At 36.5% G+C, this 16,936-nt stretch overlaps 1 long non-coding RNA gene across 1 annotated transcript; it reads left to right on the top strand.

Moving 5' to 3' along the window:
• The first annotated feature begins 12,326 nt into the window (after positions 1 to 12,326).
• LOC112749420 (uncharacterized) lies at positions 12,327 to 14,624 on the top strand. Its single transcript, XR_003175097.3, has 2 exons — positions 12,327 to 13,219; positions 13,583 to 14,624. It is a non-coding gene; the product is annotated as an uncharacterized lncRNA (long non-coding RNA).
• The last annotated feature ends 2,312 nt before the right edge of the window (positions 14,625 to 16,936 follow it).

Below are 16,936 nucleotides of genomic sequence, written 5' to 3'. Positions count from 1 at the left end.
TGTTCAGGGTAGTCGTATCCACCTTTCATCTATGTGTTAAATTTCAGGCATAAGACGTAAAGATAGCGATACTCCACTCAGACCACCAACAAGCTCGGCAATGCTACAATGCAAGCCTAAAGAAGTCGGACATAGGACAAAAATATCAACAAGAAGTCAAAGCAATTCACAACACAAACGAGGTACTGTCCCTAGCAGAGCTTGACCTTCGAGAGGACACCCAAGAAAGGCCTCAACCAGCAGATGAGCTCCAGAAAGTTCCACTGACGTCAGAACTGGAGCAGGTCACATACATCGGCCAATCACTCCAAGGACAAGAAAGATCGGAACTCATAAAAGTGTTACAAGCCAACGCCGATCTATTCGCCTGGACCCCGGCAGACATGCTAGGTATAGACCCAAATGTCATTTGCCACAAGCTCACCACTGACAGGACAATCCGACCTATAGCTCAAAAGAAAAGGATTCTCAGAGAAGAAAAGTCAAAGGCAGCCCTAGAAGAAACCAGGAAACTCCTTAGTGCCGACTTCATCAAAGAGATCCGCTTCACCACATGGCTATCAAACGTGGTAATGGTAAGGAAAAATTCAGGTAAATGGCGCATGTGCGTCGACTTTACAGATCTGAATAAGGCATGTCCTAAAGATGCCTATCCTTTACCATGTATTGACAAGCTCGTAGACAATGCATCAGGTTTCAAAAGCTTAAGCTTCATGGATGCATACTTTGGTTACAACCAGATCCTCATGCATACAGAAGACCAAAGCAAGACAACCTTCACTGAATATGGAAATTTTTGTTATAGAGTAATGCCATTTGATGTAAAGAATGCAGGTGCAATATACCAACGACTAATGGACAAGGTATTTCGACATCAGATAGGTCGAAATATGGAAATCTATGTGGACGACATGATCGCCAAGACCACCCCAGGAAGATCCCACTGTGAAGACCTCAGGGAGATATTCGGGCAGATCCGAACATACAAGATGAGACTTAACCCAGAAAAATGTGCCTTTGGAGTACAAGGAGGCAAGTTCCTCAGATTTATGCTGACCTCACGAGGAATCGAAGCAAACCCTAAAAAATGTGACGCAATACTTAACATGGTGAGCCCTAAAACAATGAAAGAGGTACAACAATTAGCAGGAAGAGTAGCTGCTCTATCATGGTTCTTGCCAACGGTATCAAGCCGATCATACCACTTCTTCCAGACAATATCAAAGAATAGGAAATTCGAGTGGGCAAAAGAATGCGAGACGGCATTCATCGAGCTCAAAGCCATCTTATCATCGCCACCAGTGTTACAAAGACCAGAAGTCGGTAAACCTTTATACTTGTATTTATCCGCTTCAAATTATTCTATTAGCTCGGCTCTTGTCATTGAGACAGAAAAAATACAAAAGCTAGCAGAGTCATGCAACCAACAGAACAAAGGTATCCGAGAATAGAACAGCTAGCTTTAACACTAGTGACAATAGCAAGAAGGCTCAGGCACTATTTTCAAAGCCACACAATAATTGTGAGAACGAATCAACCATTAAGGCATATATTAACAAAACCAGCTCTGGCAGGACGGTTGACTAAATGGTCCATTGAACTCTTCGAATTTGATATCCAATTTCAACCCAGGCCGACTCTGAAGGCACAAATCCTAGCAGACTTTGTTTCGGATCTCACACATGGCGAGCACCAATACAACAAGGCCTGGGAGTTACACGTTGATGGGGCATTAAGCCGAGAAGGAAGCAGGGCCGAGGTAGTCCTGAAAGAGGGAGACACAGTAATGGCCGAACAATCCCTCCAATTCCACTTCTCAGCGAGCAACAATCAGGCTGAGTACGAGGCACTGATTGCAAGACTCAAGCTCGCCCTCAACCTCCAAGTACATAGCCTAACAGTACATTGTGATTCCCTCTTGGTGGTTCAGCAAATCCGAGGAGAATTTCAGGTAAAAGATCCCTTGCTAGAGCGGTATTGGCTCATAGCAAAGGATCTCATTTCAAAATTCGACACATTCATCATATGACCTGTGCATAGAGAAAAGAACATTAGAGCAGACATATTATCTAAACTTGCCGCTATTAGGGCCGATACACAAACATCGACATTATCACAACTTACATTAAAAAAAGCCTAGCATTGAACTATTATCCATAACAAGCTTTAACCATCTCTGTGACTGGAGAACACCTTACCTTGAATACATTAATGCAGGAATCATACCCAGAAACGAACTTAACCCTCAACACTTCAGACGAAAAGCAAGTCTCTACACAAACATAGCAGGAAAACTATACAAGCGCGGTTTCTCACAACCATTGCTAAAATGCCTCAATGAAGAGGAAGCAAAAGAAGTAATGGACGAAATCCATGAGTGTGTATGTGGAAACCACATCGGTGGACGAGCTCTTGCGGCAAAGATCATCCAAACAGGATACTATTGGCCAACCATGAAGAGGGGTTGCATAACAAAGGTCAAAACATGGACAACTGTCAGAAACACGCCGCAATTTCCATGAAGCCGGCTGAGGTACTACACAACATGGAGGTAAGCTGGCCCTTCCATAGATGGGGACTCGATATCCTCTGTCCATTTCCAATAGCACCAAGATAGGTAAAATTTCTTTTAGTATCAATAGATTATTTCTCAAAATGGATAAAAGCACAACCGTTAGCAAGAATAACAGCTGAAATGGTACGATCTTTTATATGAAAAAATATTATATGCCGATTTGGAATACCAAAAGAAATAGTAACAGATAATGGTAGACAATTCACAGATAACAAACTGGCATCATTTCTGAAAAATTTTAATATACAGCATCATTTTAGCTAGATCGAACACCCACAAATCAATGGACAGGCCGAGGCCGCTAACCGAGTAATATTGCAAGCAATAAGAAAAAAGCTCAATGATGCAAAAGGAGAATGGGCCGAAATAATCCCAGAAGTGCTATGGAGCTATAACACAACGATACAATCAACCACGGGCGAGACACTTTTCAAGCTAGTCTACGGGTCAAAAGCGCTGATCCCTATCGAAGTCGGCATTCATACGCTAAGAGCCGAGCTATTCGATCAGCAACACAAAACCAACATAAGAAATGTCGAGCTTAATCTCTTTGAGAAAGACAGGGACATCGCGCGCGATCAAACAAAGAGCTAAGAAACAGCTGGCAGAAAGAAAGCACAATAAGAAAGTTGTTCTGAGGACATTCAGTGAGGATGATCTAGTCCTCAGACAAACAGAGGAAGCGAGACGACCTCCCTCACACGATAAGCTCGCCGCGAATTGGGAAGGACCATTCCGGGTAGCGAAAGTGCTCGGAATGGGGGCTTGTCAACTCCAAACACTACAAGGCGACCCAGTCTCAGGAAATTGGAATATTTCTTCATTAAAGTTGTATAGATCAAAACTTGTACAATCCGCAAATGAAGGTACTCTTTTTCTCCCTTAGAAATTTTTTCCCAAAAAAGAGGGTTTTTCCTAAGGTGGGTTTTAACGAGGTCGGACGCCCAATAGATCAAATTTGACAATCAACAAACGATCTAAATCTTTACCTATCATTTTTGTCTTACGCAATTTTCAAATAAACAAAACAGAAACCCTACTTTTCCTATCTTGGTCACAAACACAAAGTACCAAACGCAAACGATATTAACATAGAGTATCAAACCGACCAAACATTGGTCGGCACAAAAAAACAAATATCTAGGTCCGAAGCCATCGGACCTAACATCCACAACTACATATCTACAAACCACAATTCGATTACAAAAAAGACAAATATTAGAAATTAAGAGGGAGGAGCATTCTCGTCATGATCCTCCACAGTGCCATCCACAACCAATTTTCCGTCAACCACTATCTTGGTCATATCAAGACGATCACTATAAAACTCTGGAGCCAGCACAATAAATTGGCTAACAGTGCGCTCAAAACCATAGGAGAACATCTCCATCCCATTTTCCTCCAATTCATGAACCCGGAAAATAAGTCGACCTTTGGCAACATCACTTTCTTTAACTTCAGCCTGCAGCAGCCGAATCTGATCCCGCAAACGACTGACCTCTTCCAAGGACTCTTTCACCTTCGCTGCAGCAGTATTAGCAGCGTCGTCTTTTTCCTTTAGAGACCTCTCCAGCTCAGCGATCCTCTCCTTATAAATCCTCTACGACTCAGCAATCTTATCCACCGCCACCTGCTGCTCAGCACCAATAAATTCGGTCGTTCGACCAGCATACATCAATCTCGAAGCAACAATTTACGAAACATCAGCCACATAAGTTCGAAAACAAAAAAAAAGAAAGAAAAAGAGGCTGAGAAAGAAATACTAACTTGGATAAACTTCCCTAGACCCTCCATCCCAATCTGATGAGTCATGAGCATATCACCAGGGAATTGGGACACCCTATCAGAGAGCTCGGCGAACGGATATTGGTCACTCCACAGCGAATGAGAACTTGTACCTGGGATAAAACCATGCAACCTCCTCTACCTATCGAACACAGACTTACCACCTCCAACAACTTCTCTATCACCTTCAGAAATCACTTCTATAGATTTCTCAACATCGCCCCTTTTCCTCAAGAAAGAAGACGCCGGCTGGGCAACAGACTAAGCAGCATCCCCACCCCTTCCTTCGCAGCTTCAGAGACATCAGCAACCTTTTCTTTCTTCTTCTTAAGGAAGGACTGAAGACGCAACAGATCAAGGAGAGGAACTCGTCTACCTGCACAGAGAAAAAAGTCAGAATAAACAAAGCATATGAGAAACAAACACCAAACAGTCAAACATTACCTATATATGATTTCAAACCCTCCATATCCCCTGAATCATAGTAACGAAGAAGATAAGGGATATGTAAGCACTCCCCTCCAGCAAAACTCTCCACCAAAAAAAATATATCAACCACTCTTCCTCCTCACTCCGTTCAACAACCTCAAGAATCTGACACAGCTCCGAACACCAGTACAGGAGAAACCTCTCTATCAACTCATCGTCCAGGTAGAAAGGGTATTCGGCCTCCAGTGACCGCACTTTCATAAATAAAGACTTAAAATTTTTGAAAGAAGATTTATAAAGCAGAAAGAGGGAACGTCCAGGAAAGCTACTCAAACATACCCACAACCCCTTTCAAACCCCTTTTGATTGAAACAAAGAAAAAAATACAGCAAGAGAATAAGGAACAGAAAGGAAGCTCATTAAACATTGGAAGGCGCGCAGAAACGCCCACGAGTTAGGGTGTAATTGTGAAGGTGCGCAATTTAGCTGAGTTAGAACATCACACTCAAACGCAGAAAACAAAAATTTAACATGAAGCTCAATAAGACAAGGCGTATAAAAATTGAACTATTGTCAATCCCCCCTCCTCTCGCAAACCCTATCCTCACCAGAGCAGAGGAGAAGCTCAACGATTGCACCCGAACCCTCCTTCACAACATTCAAACCCCAAAGTTCACACATTGAGTCAGTATTAATGAACGATGAGGAGTGAGTCCTCACGTCCTCATGTACCCAGTAATAGGGATTATCCTTATTCTCTTCAACTGCTTTCTCTTTCTCTTTCTCTCTTGCCATTTCAAAAAGAAGAACAGAAGAAAAGAAACAACTTTAGGAAAAAAAGACAAAGCTTTAGAAGTCATGGTAAGAGTTAACCAGTAGGGAGAATTTGAAACAGCAGAGTGTAAGTTCTAAAACAAAGAAAAGATATTATTGCAAGCCCACTAACTTAGTGGATAACTTAACTCATAACCACTAAGAACGTGAAAAACCCAAATGGCAAAGAAGCGCATTAAAAGCGACACGTTTAGCAAGAAAACAAACGGACGAAGGGTCTTTCGAAATTCTTTCAAATTCCTTTAATACACAAAGAAAAGCCCAACAAAAAAGACAAAAAAAAAACCTTATGCGAAGGGGTCAATTTCAATTCCATTAAGCTCGCCTACCATTTACACAAAATGCCAGACAAGTTTGGAGGCTATGATGTGTACCCCCATTATACTCGGAAACAAGATCAGAATCGAAAACTGGCCTTAAGATCCGGAAATAAACAATCAGAGCTGAAACCACAAACCTAACTAAAACGTTCACAAGTTAAATACTATCTTCTGGCCGTTATCCACAACAACGGAACTCATTACCCAAGCTAATAATATCGGAACAGACAAATAGAAGACGGCACCTCATTCATCTATAAAACCAAACCAAATAGCCTCGTGAAAAATAGGTCACAGAACTCACTCTGATTTATTTCTCTTACTTTCTCATAACTCACATTCTTACTTGAGCGTCGGAGTGCTTTTCGCAGGTGCTCCCGCCGCCGTGTTTCACAGTGCCAAGGTTCACTTATAACGCTGCTCCTTGGACGACGTATAACTCTGCCCAGAAATTAAGCAGCTGCCATAGAATTCGTATACTTCGACTCACCTAGAACGGAACAAATTTTTTATTAGTCAACTTTAAATAATTGTAATTAATAATTAATAATTTTATATTTTTTAAAAAAATATAATTTAAATCATTACTAATTAATAATATATATGAAATGTAACTCAAAAATATTTATTGATTTATTGATTAGACCTCTATCAATTATTTAGCAAGATTTATATATATTTATCAACAACTATTAGAGGAGAGCAGATTTAAACCTTATGTAATAATACACGTTTTTGTAGAGTTTTAAGTTTGAATATGGCAATTAACTATATTTTTAACAAGCATGTTAGGTGTTAATATTCTGACCTAATATTTAGTTAAGTCCAAAATAAATAAAGTTCAATTTATAGGTATTAACCAAATTGACATCTATTTAACTTTATAGAGGTCGGATATAATGACATAAGTTCAGTCATATTTATTTAAATAAGTAATCCACTCCTACAATTTTTCTTACTCATCTATAAAAAAGATATCAATAACCTCCCTATCAAAAGGAATAACAAATCTACCATAAAAGAATTAACTTACTCAAAATATAGTTATTGATTCTACATCTATACTTACAAATATCCGACATTTTTAAGTATTCTTCGAATTTTAATCTACTAAAAATCTATCTAAAACTCTTGCTAATTTAAACATCAGAATTTTTTGTAAATATCACCTCTCACCTCCTCAAGAGAAATTCAAACGGCAACCCTTTAACACTAGATGACGTTGGACGTTACGCAAAAAAGAGTTTGGTTTAGGTCCAAATCCACCTGTTTTAGATAATTTTCGGAATATAGATATATAACAAAATTAACTACTAAAATTAACTATTAAAATAGAATACACATTAAAATATAAAATATATATTAAAAATAAATTAATTTTATACAAAATATATATTGACTAATTTTAGTATATAAATAATATTTTTTTAATAATATTTGTTTACATTAGATAAGTCTTAATTTTAAAGCAGTCTTAGAGACTTTTTTTTTTTTTTTTACTGGAATGTTACAATTATTTTTTTGTCGGTAGATGACTAGAAGATTCATCGAACCCTGATAACATTAACGTATAAGTTTGCATCTATCTAAAAATATTGTATCAGGTGAAATTTAAATATATAAGACTTGAGAAATAAAAAATAACTTGGCTACGACTAGGTCAAGTTACTTCTTATTATATATTATATTTTTTTAAATATATTACATAACTATATATATTATATTTTTTTAAATATATTACATAACTATATATATTATTTTTTAATTAATATATATAATAAAAAATATTTTTAATTAAATATTATTTTAATATTTATTTAATTTTTGTTTTTATTTTATATTCATTTTTTTAAATTAATTATTTTTTAATTGTATAAAATTATTAAAAATTAAAATTTATTAAATATCTATAAATTAAAAATTGAATATTTAATGATTAATAAAAATATTTTTGTTTACTTTTTTAGATTTTTCATAAAATTTAATGTTTATTTAATAATTTATATAATTAAAAATAATTAAGTTAAGAAAGAATGCATATAAATAAAAAATTAAATAAATATAAGAATAATATTTAATTGAATATTTTAAATTATATATATTAATTAAAAAATATAATATATGATTTTGTAATATATTTTAAATAAAATGTAATATATAACAAAAAACAGCTTGACTTAATGGTAGTCAAGTTATTTTTCATCCTTCAAGTCCCTTATTTAAAAGAGTGGCAACTCATAATATATTTTAAAAAGGTATCAATTTGATCAATAATTTTTGAAACAGTGACACTCAAAATAAAAAAGCCATTTGTAGGTGATTTTTTTCTCTTTTCGTGTTCAATAAATATATTTTTATTTTTTATTTTTAATTTTTTTTACTTCATAATTTTTTTTATTTTTTTAATATAATTATTGAGATAATAATATATCTAAGATTTAATCTGATGGGATAAATAATATGATTATAATTCATTTTATTATGTGTTAAATAATTTGTTATTATTATTATATATATTATTTAATTACAAAATATAATATAATAAAATTTTTGATTATATTTAGAGATTTATTAATACGATAAATATCATAATATTATTGAAAGATAAATTTTTTATAATTTATTAATTTGTGATAGGGATAACCGTAATTTTAATAGCGAAAAATCTCAGGCGACAGAAGTGGCCTATAAACCTCGAAAAATGTTTGCAATAGAATTTTCATCTATTGTAGAGTCGCTGAAATAAACTATCTTGTTTAGTTACAAGTGAGGTTTGGAAGTGTCCAGAGACAAATTTTGTGAAAAGGAAAAATATATGAAACCAAGAGGTTACCAGCAAAAAACTAAACAAAATGTAATAGCTAAAAAAAAAAACAAATTTGTGGGCCACTCTTCCTTTACTTTTTTCCTAACCCTAATCACACAAAAACACTCTCTCTCAACCCTCAGTCCCTCACTAGCAGTCGAGCTCCCACCCCCGCTCCTCACACACCCTCTTCGTAGAAACACACACTCACGGACACACTCCCCTCGCTCACCCTCACGCTGTCGCACATCCCCACACACACGCACCTACACTGACGTGGAAAAGAGAGGGAGGTCTCTGCTGCCGTTCATGCCCATCGTTGCCAACTGCGCCGTTGCGGAGGAACGTCTTTGTCGTCGTGAGCTGCAACCGCCGCCATTGAAGCCACCCTCGCCGTCGTCCTTGAGCGCCAGTGAGAGGGAGAGCTCGAGGAAGAGAGGAACGCTGTCCCACCATGCACCGTCGTCACTGGAGCTGCACCGCCGCTGATGGCCTGCCGCCGTCCGTGGAGAGTCGTTGCCGTCTGGGTCGCTGCCGGAGGAAGAGAGCTGCACAAGGGGTTGTTGGAGTGGCTCGCCGCTGCCACAAGAGCCACTGCACCTCTGGCCGCTGGGAAGTCACATTGAGGTCGCCGTTCTTTTGCCGCCGCCGCTGTCGGGGTTTTTGGTCAATGGGTATGGCACTGTTGTTGCCGGAACCACCACCGGTGCTGCCGCTACTTGTTTCCCTTAAGTCCGAGTTGTTGTAGTTGCTGAGAAAGTGATTTGGAGCTGAGGTTGTGGCTGCCGCAATTTCGGGTTAAGAGGAAAGGTTCTGTCGGCGCGTTTGGATTACAGTTTCAACAATCGAGAACTATAGCCAACTCTATCTTGTCGCTACTCCGGTTCAAATTCTACACTCATTTGTTCCATTCCACTTCAATCCTCCTTACCTTGAATTTGGCACTCTGGATTTGGTATCTTCGGTCCCTAGGGACTACGTTGTGAGTAGACTTTACATTTATGATTGTTTGATTGTGCATCTACAATTATTTTGATATATATATATATATATATATATATATATATATATATATATATATATATATATATATAATGATCTTTGAATTATAGCTATATTTGCTTTCAACGATTTTGAATTGATTAAAATAATTGATTTATTAAAATTAAATAACTCATTTTTATGAAGTTTATATTTTTGGAACTATACATGAGACTATATATATATTTTGATGAAGTTTTGTAGTATTCTAAAATGTTTGATTTTATTTGAATATTTGTTTTTGAAGTATTGAAGTATTTGTTGATACTCACTTTAAAAATTGTGAAATATATTTGAAATCTCTTATGGTTGAAAAAGTATGATTGAGAAAAGATTTCTGATGAAAAAGTATTATCTGATTTGATTTGATTTGATTTGATTCGATTTGATACCTTATATATTTGAAAGACCAAATATTTGTTGTATTTGAAATTATATGTTTTGAATTGGTTTAGGAGGCTCGTATTAGAAAACTGTAGTTAACGGCAGTTATGACGTTAACTTAGATGCATCTAACTCAGACTCCAGCTAGCAGGGGTGTTGCTAGCCTAACGTGTAGGCCACACGTTAGATCTGTTATTCTGTTAGGACACACAAGAGGAAATGGCTACCCATAGAGGTGGAGCCGCCCAAGTGTGGACTTTTGATTTGGTTTCTGTATGAGAACTCCCTTATTGATTCACTTATTATTATCAACTATTACTTTCTAATTAAAATTACTTTAATGATAATGTTTGTATAGTCTCATGTTGATTATAGCTGTATTGTCTGGTCACTGAGTTACAAAACTCACCCCGTTTTTCTAAAAATATTTTTCAGGAACAAATATTTGACTGTGTGAGACTTTCTATTCAAGAGTAACGGTCTGCAATGAGTACCTATTCTTTGTCGAATTCCTAGAAGTATATGCTCCATATGTCACAGGTAGGACCAACCATTCTTAGTTATTTTAATTTTTTTGTTAAAAATATATATAACTATTTATTTTAGAACTTGTAAAATATTTGTACTTGCTTATTGAATTTATATTTGACTATGTTAGGCTTGCTATAGGATTATTTTCCTGAGCGCCAGTCATGACTCATTTTGGGTCGTGACACAAAATCACATTAATTTATATTAATAATTAATTAATTTTAAAGTTTTTAAATTTAAAATTTAAAAAATTTAAAATTGATTAGATAAACCTAATTAAAACCTATAAAAACTTTTCTCTTCTCTCTCACATTAACCTACCCACCTTCAACAATCACACACACAGATCCCTCTCTCTCACCGTCAGGCCCTCTCTATCTCCCTACCACGATCCACTCTTCTTCTATCACCGACATCTGGCTCGTCGAATTTGCCACCGTCGACAAGAATCGCTTCCCTTTCATGAATCAGATGTGTTATCAGAGCCGCCGTTGCGGTTGTAGTTGAATTTGAGCTCGATCCCTAAGGCGGCGGCGATTTCGAGGGCGGGGGGACAGCCTGAGAAGCCATGGAGGCGGTGGCGGGCGTGGAGGGAGGAGGCGACGGAGGAACTGTTGTGTGCATATGATCCCTTTTGGCCATCATAATTTATACTCGTATACTTAACTGCATCTCATGGTAGGTGAGGATACTGTGTGTGTGTAATTGTACATAAATTCAAGGGAGTTTTCATTCATCTATCTGCATGCATATGATTCTATTCCTTTCTCACCTCAGATGGGTGGAGTTCCCTTTGATGAGATTTGTTATTTGGTGTCCTGATTGTTTTTAAATATTCACATTGATGACTAGTTATCAGCCGTCAGATTTTCCCCCTAAAATGTTGCTTATTTTATTTTTCTGTGATTTCTGATGCTTGGCTTTTTCCCACTCCCAATTCAGATGTATAAAGGGCGAACCAATCATTGAAGAATACTATAATTTATATATAAAAGTTGAGACATACAACAACCAGATATCAGAGGCAATAATGCAATCCCCTAATACACAAAAATAAAAAAACATTCATTTAATATGAAAAAAAAAACATCTTAATACTTAAAAAAAGAAATATCCATATATATTTTAGCAAAAATAATTAAATATTTATAAAGTTTAAAAAAATTATGAAATTTTTAAAGAAATAGAGACATTCACATTTGTAATACAAAAAAATTCGAAAAATATATAAAAGAACATCCATTTAGTATGAAAAAGAAACATTCTAATTTAGTTTCTAACTAGTTGAATGTGAGATAGATTCGGTAGAGGCTTTTTCTTTGGTGCAACATTAACATGCTCTTTTAATCCATGCACAAGTAGATGCCATTAAAATAATTCAGAAATATAATAATGTAGTCGTCTACCTAGATGGATAGGTTAGCAGTTATTTCAAGAATTGTTAACAAAAGGACAGATTGGCTTGCAAGAAAAATGACATTTTTTTATCATTAAGTTACAATCTCGATCCAAATAGAAAGAAGAGTTTCAAGAATGACGTATAGTTCATTATATATACTCATTCGATAATGCCATCAAGGCTATAGAAACACCAAATGCTTCCACCCAACATGAACAAAAACAAAGAGTCTTACATCACAACAAAAGCTAAAAGCAAATCAAAAGAATCAAAATACAACACCCATCTAAATCATGGTCTCTAACCTTCTATGGTCCACTATAAAAATCACCTCATTCAATGAGCATTATGCAGCAGTAAACTTAAACCTTGAAGACTAACAAATAGCAAATGTATTCTTCTCGACAATGAAATTTAAAGATGACTCGCATATCAATACAACATTAGCTACTATAATCTAGTATCTTTTTCAATCATCTATTCAATCCCACATAAACTTAATCTTTTGTTTTACTCCCTGAATCCACCACAATCACGCACCACTAGTGATTATTACACCATGTAATTCTTATAGATTCATTATCTTTTGCAATGCTTCTCTATTTATTTGTTTTCTGCCCATTGTTCCAAAATTTGGCTCTTTTTGACAATGACCATTACTAGTTGATATAGGTGATATCATCAACTTTGATATCAATCTTAGTTAAAAATTTGTTAGATGTATGATTAGAAAGTAAGTATAATGGAGTTAGTTAGGTACTTTGAGTTACAGTGTATATATAGCAACTCTTGTAATGAGTCTCATTTTTGAGATGCTATATTTTACTTCAGCAAGTTCACCTTTCACTTTTTTCCTTTCTCTCTTTGGCTCTCTTCTCTCATCATTATTGATTTTCTGCAACCTCGAATTGATCATGCTCACGCTTTTGTCATCATGCGATGAGTGTGGAGGTTGCATCTGTGAAGAGAATTTGAGAATGCGAGGAAGAAAGACGAGGTTCTTGTTAAGGGTTCCCGATTCGGCCTATCTATGGCGAATGAGGAACAAATAGAGGATCAAGGATCAGACATGGAAGATGCATTCTCTCCGAATAGTCCTTACTACTTGCATCCAGGTGAGAATCTTGGAGCCTTGATTGTGAATGTTACCTTAACTCTTTCCAATTATCATGCTTGGTTAAGAGCGATGCGACTTGCTTTGAGATTGAAAAATAAATTTGAATTTGTTGATAGTTCTTTGCCTAAACCCGATGAGAATCATGTGAATTATCTTGATGTTTGGAATGATCTGAGTCATAGATATCATCAAGGAGATGTGTTTAGAATGGCTGAACTAGAATAGGAACTGTAAGCTTTAAAACAAGGTGACCTTAGCATAATAACCTATTTCATTAAGATAAAGGCAATTTGGGAAGAACTTGACAATTTTCAACCGATTCTGAGCTGTTCTTGTGGAACTGTATGTTGCTGTGGATTAGGTGTGATGTGAGGTTACTGGAAGAATAGAAAGTTAGTGAGACTGCTCCGAGGCTTCAATGAGGAATGTAGTCATGTGCGTTCTCAGATCATGATTTTAACGCCAATGTTTAATGTCAACACTGCTTTCTCAATGCTCACTCAACAAGAAAGACAGTTACACTCTACTGACGCTATTGAAGCTCATGCTTTAATCAACTCCTCAGATATTATCCGAAGTAGAAAGTCAATTCCATTTTCCACTAGTAGTAACTATAGAGGCAGAGACCGTTTTGGTAGAGGAAAGGGCGGCAGAGGAGGAAGAGCACATCCTAAAGTGTGTTCTTACTGTCACAAAACATGCCATTTGGTGGATACATGCTATGGAAAGCATGGCTTGCCTCCACACATGAGGCAGCAGCGATCTGTGAACTGTGCCAATGCTTTGTTGCCTGGAGAGAATTGTGATGAGTCTGGTGTAGCTTTGCCTGATTCAACTCAGAAGCCACATGGTAATCTACAACACATGCTACTATCTCAAGAACAGAAGGAAGCTCTAATTGCAATTCTACAAAAAAGAGATAATACTTAATCAAAATTCACAAATCAAGCCATCACTACATGTTCACAACCCCAATCATAGTCAGGTATATCTCACCACATTCTGTCCACGAGTCCCCATGTTTCTAAGGTCATATTTTCAAAATATTGTTCTTCAAACTCTTGGGTTTTCGACAATAAAGCAACCGGTCATGTCACTTTCTCATTGAGTTTATTTTTTTTAGTTACCAACATATAAAACCAGTTCTTATCACACTCCTGGATGGTAGCAAGGCCTTAACTAGGATAGCCGGGACTGTTGTATTTTCTAACCAATTGTATCTCACGGGAGTCTTGTATGTCGCTTGTTTTACTTTCAACTTACTATCAGTTTCCAAAGCCACAAAACTTTTGCATTGTCATTTTCTAATACTGACACAGCCTATGAGATACAGAACAAGAATACTTGGAAGATGATTGGATTTTCTAAGAAAATTGGAGACCTTTACACATTGTAGAATCCAACACTACATCCAACGTTACCTCTACCAAGAAGCATCATTGCATCCACCATGCATTCCCATACTAGGCTTACTAATGATGAAATAGATCATGCTCATATAGTCACACCTGATTTAAGGGAAAATTTAGTCCATAATGCATCCAGTTTACGTATAGATATAGGGAATAAGTCAAATGACATAGCCAAATTGTGCCACTAAAGATTAGGCCATGTACCTACAAAGAAAATGATTGCTATAAAAAAAATCATTCTTTCATTACTTGTTCAGAATACAATGATCATCGCTATTTTTTGACAATCATAGATGATAAGAGCCGATTCACATGGGTATACTTTATGAAGTTGAAATTTGAAACTGAATCATTGATAAGGAATTTTGTAGCCTATGCTAAAATACAATTTGGAAAGAAAATAAAGACCATAAGGTCTACAACGAGCCTTAATTCAATTTGCCTACTACTTTCTATAATTCTAAAGCATGATTTATCAAATCTCATGTGTTGAAACACCACAACAAAATAGAATGATGGAGCGTAAACATTAACACATACTTGGCATGACTAGAGCTTTCATTTTTCAATCCTCAATTTCAAAATCGTTTTGGACTTTTGCAGTGTGACATGTTGTCCATTTGATTAATAGATTGCCAATGTCTATTTTAAATGATCAATCACCATTTGAAGTCTTATATTCTGTCAAACCCGATTTGATAAATTTAAAGGTGTTTGGATGTCTTGCTTTTATATGCACCAACACTGGATATTGAAGGAAATTGGATGCCAGATCAAGAAAATGTATTTTCCTTGGATATGGGCACAGTATCAAAGGTTTTGTTCTCTATGATTTGTATACACGAGAACTTTTTCTTTCAAGACATGCACATTTTTATGAACACATTTTTCCATTGAAAGGTTCTACGGCCGTAACTCTAGTACCATTGTACATGACCCTAATCCTTTAAATGTCAATTTGAATTTAGATACTTTTGATAGTATCTTGCATAATCATACTGCATCATCATCCAGTGACATTGCACAACATGATAACCATATATTGGTCATTCACAACACTATGATGCCATCTGCATTGGCATCACCACCAGCTTTTAGTTGTGAATCCCCTCCTCAAAATCCCATACCACCACCATTAACCGATCTTCAACCTGAGCTTAGAAAATCCACAAGAACACGACAACAACCCAGATACTTACATGATTACCAATGTGCATTGTCGCCATCCACAATAGCAAACTCAACATTTTTCAAGTATCATCTTTCAAATTTTGTCATATTCCAATCTCTCTCTGAAGTTTAGGTCCTTCTCCCTAGCCGTGTTTAGTGTCTCAGAACTGAAGACTTATGATGAGGCCGTGAGGTAGGATTGTTGAAAAAATCCAATTAAAGCAAAACTTCAAGCTCTTGAGAATAACAAGACTTGAACAATTACTCATTTGTCTCCTGAAAAGAATGCTGTTGACTCGAAATGGGTGTTTAAAGTTAAATTCAATGCTGATGGGACAGTAAAAATGCATAAAGCTAGGTTGGTAGCAAAGGACTATACTCAACGTGCTGGCTTCAATTACTTTGACACTTTTAGCCCCGTGGTGCGCAAGACCACACTATGAGTCCTACTACCTATAGCAGTGCCTAAAAGGTGGTTTCTCCAACAATTAGACGTCAATACGGCTTTCTTGAATGTTGACCTCCCTGAGGAGGTGTATATGAAGATGCCTCAAGGTTTAGATGCTCTGGCTGGTTTAGTGTACAAGCTCAACAAGTCCTTGTATGGATTTAAACAAGCGATCTGCCAATGGAATACCAATTTCGTTTCAGTTCTATTCGAGTCTAGCTATACCCAATCCAAGTCATATTATTTACTTTATACTAGGCGAACGCCCAGGGATTTACTACCATCTTAGTATATATTGATTGAGCGAATTAAGTAGATTTTGGATGTTTGTTTTTGCATCAAGGATCTTGGAAAACTTAAGTATTTTCTGGGCATGGAGGTGGCATATAATACAAAAGATTTAGCTTTGTATCAAGGAAATACATCACTACCTTGTTAGAGGAATTTGGGATGTTAGATTGCAAGCCTATTTCCACACCTATGGATTATTCAAGTCACTTAGCTAAAGACATGGGCACCCTACTGGATGATCCCCCACCCTATCGGAGATTGATTAGAAAGCTTTAATATCTTATTAACACAAGGCCGGCCACTGCTTTTGTTGTTGAAAAACTGAATCAGTAGTTGGACTCTCCAACCACTACGCATCATAAGGCTACTATAAGAGTGCTAAGATATTTGAAGA

This window comes from Arachis hypogaea, chromosome 2 (assembly GCF_003086295.3).
Source record: "Arachis hypogaea cultivar Tifrunner chromosome 2, arahy.Tifrunner.gnm2.J5K5, whole genome shotgun sequence".
Classification (NCBI taxonomy): Eukaryota; Viridiplantae; Streptophyta; class Magnoliopsida; order Fabales; family Fabaceae; genus Arachis; species Arachis hypogaea.
This window is presented reverse-complemented; position numbering and strand designations above follow the sequence as displayed.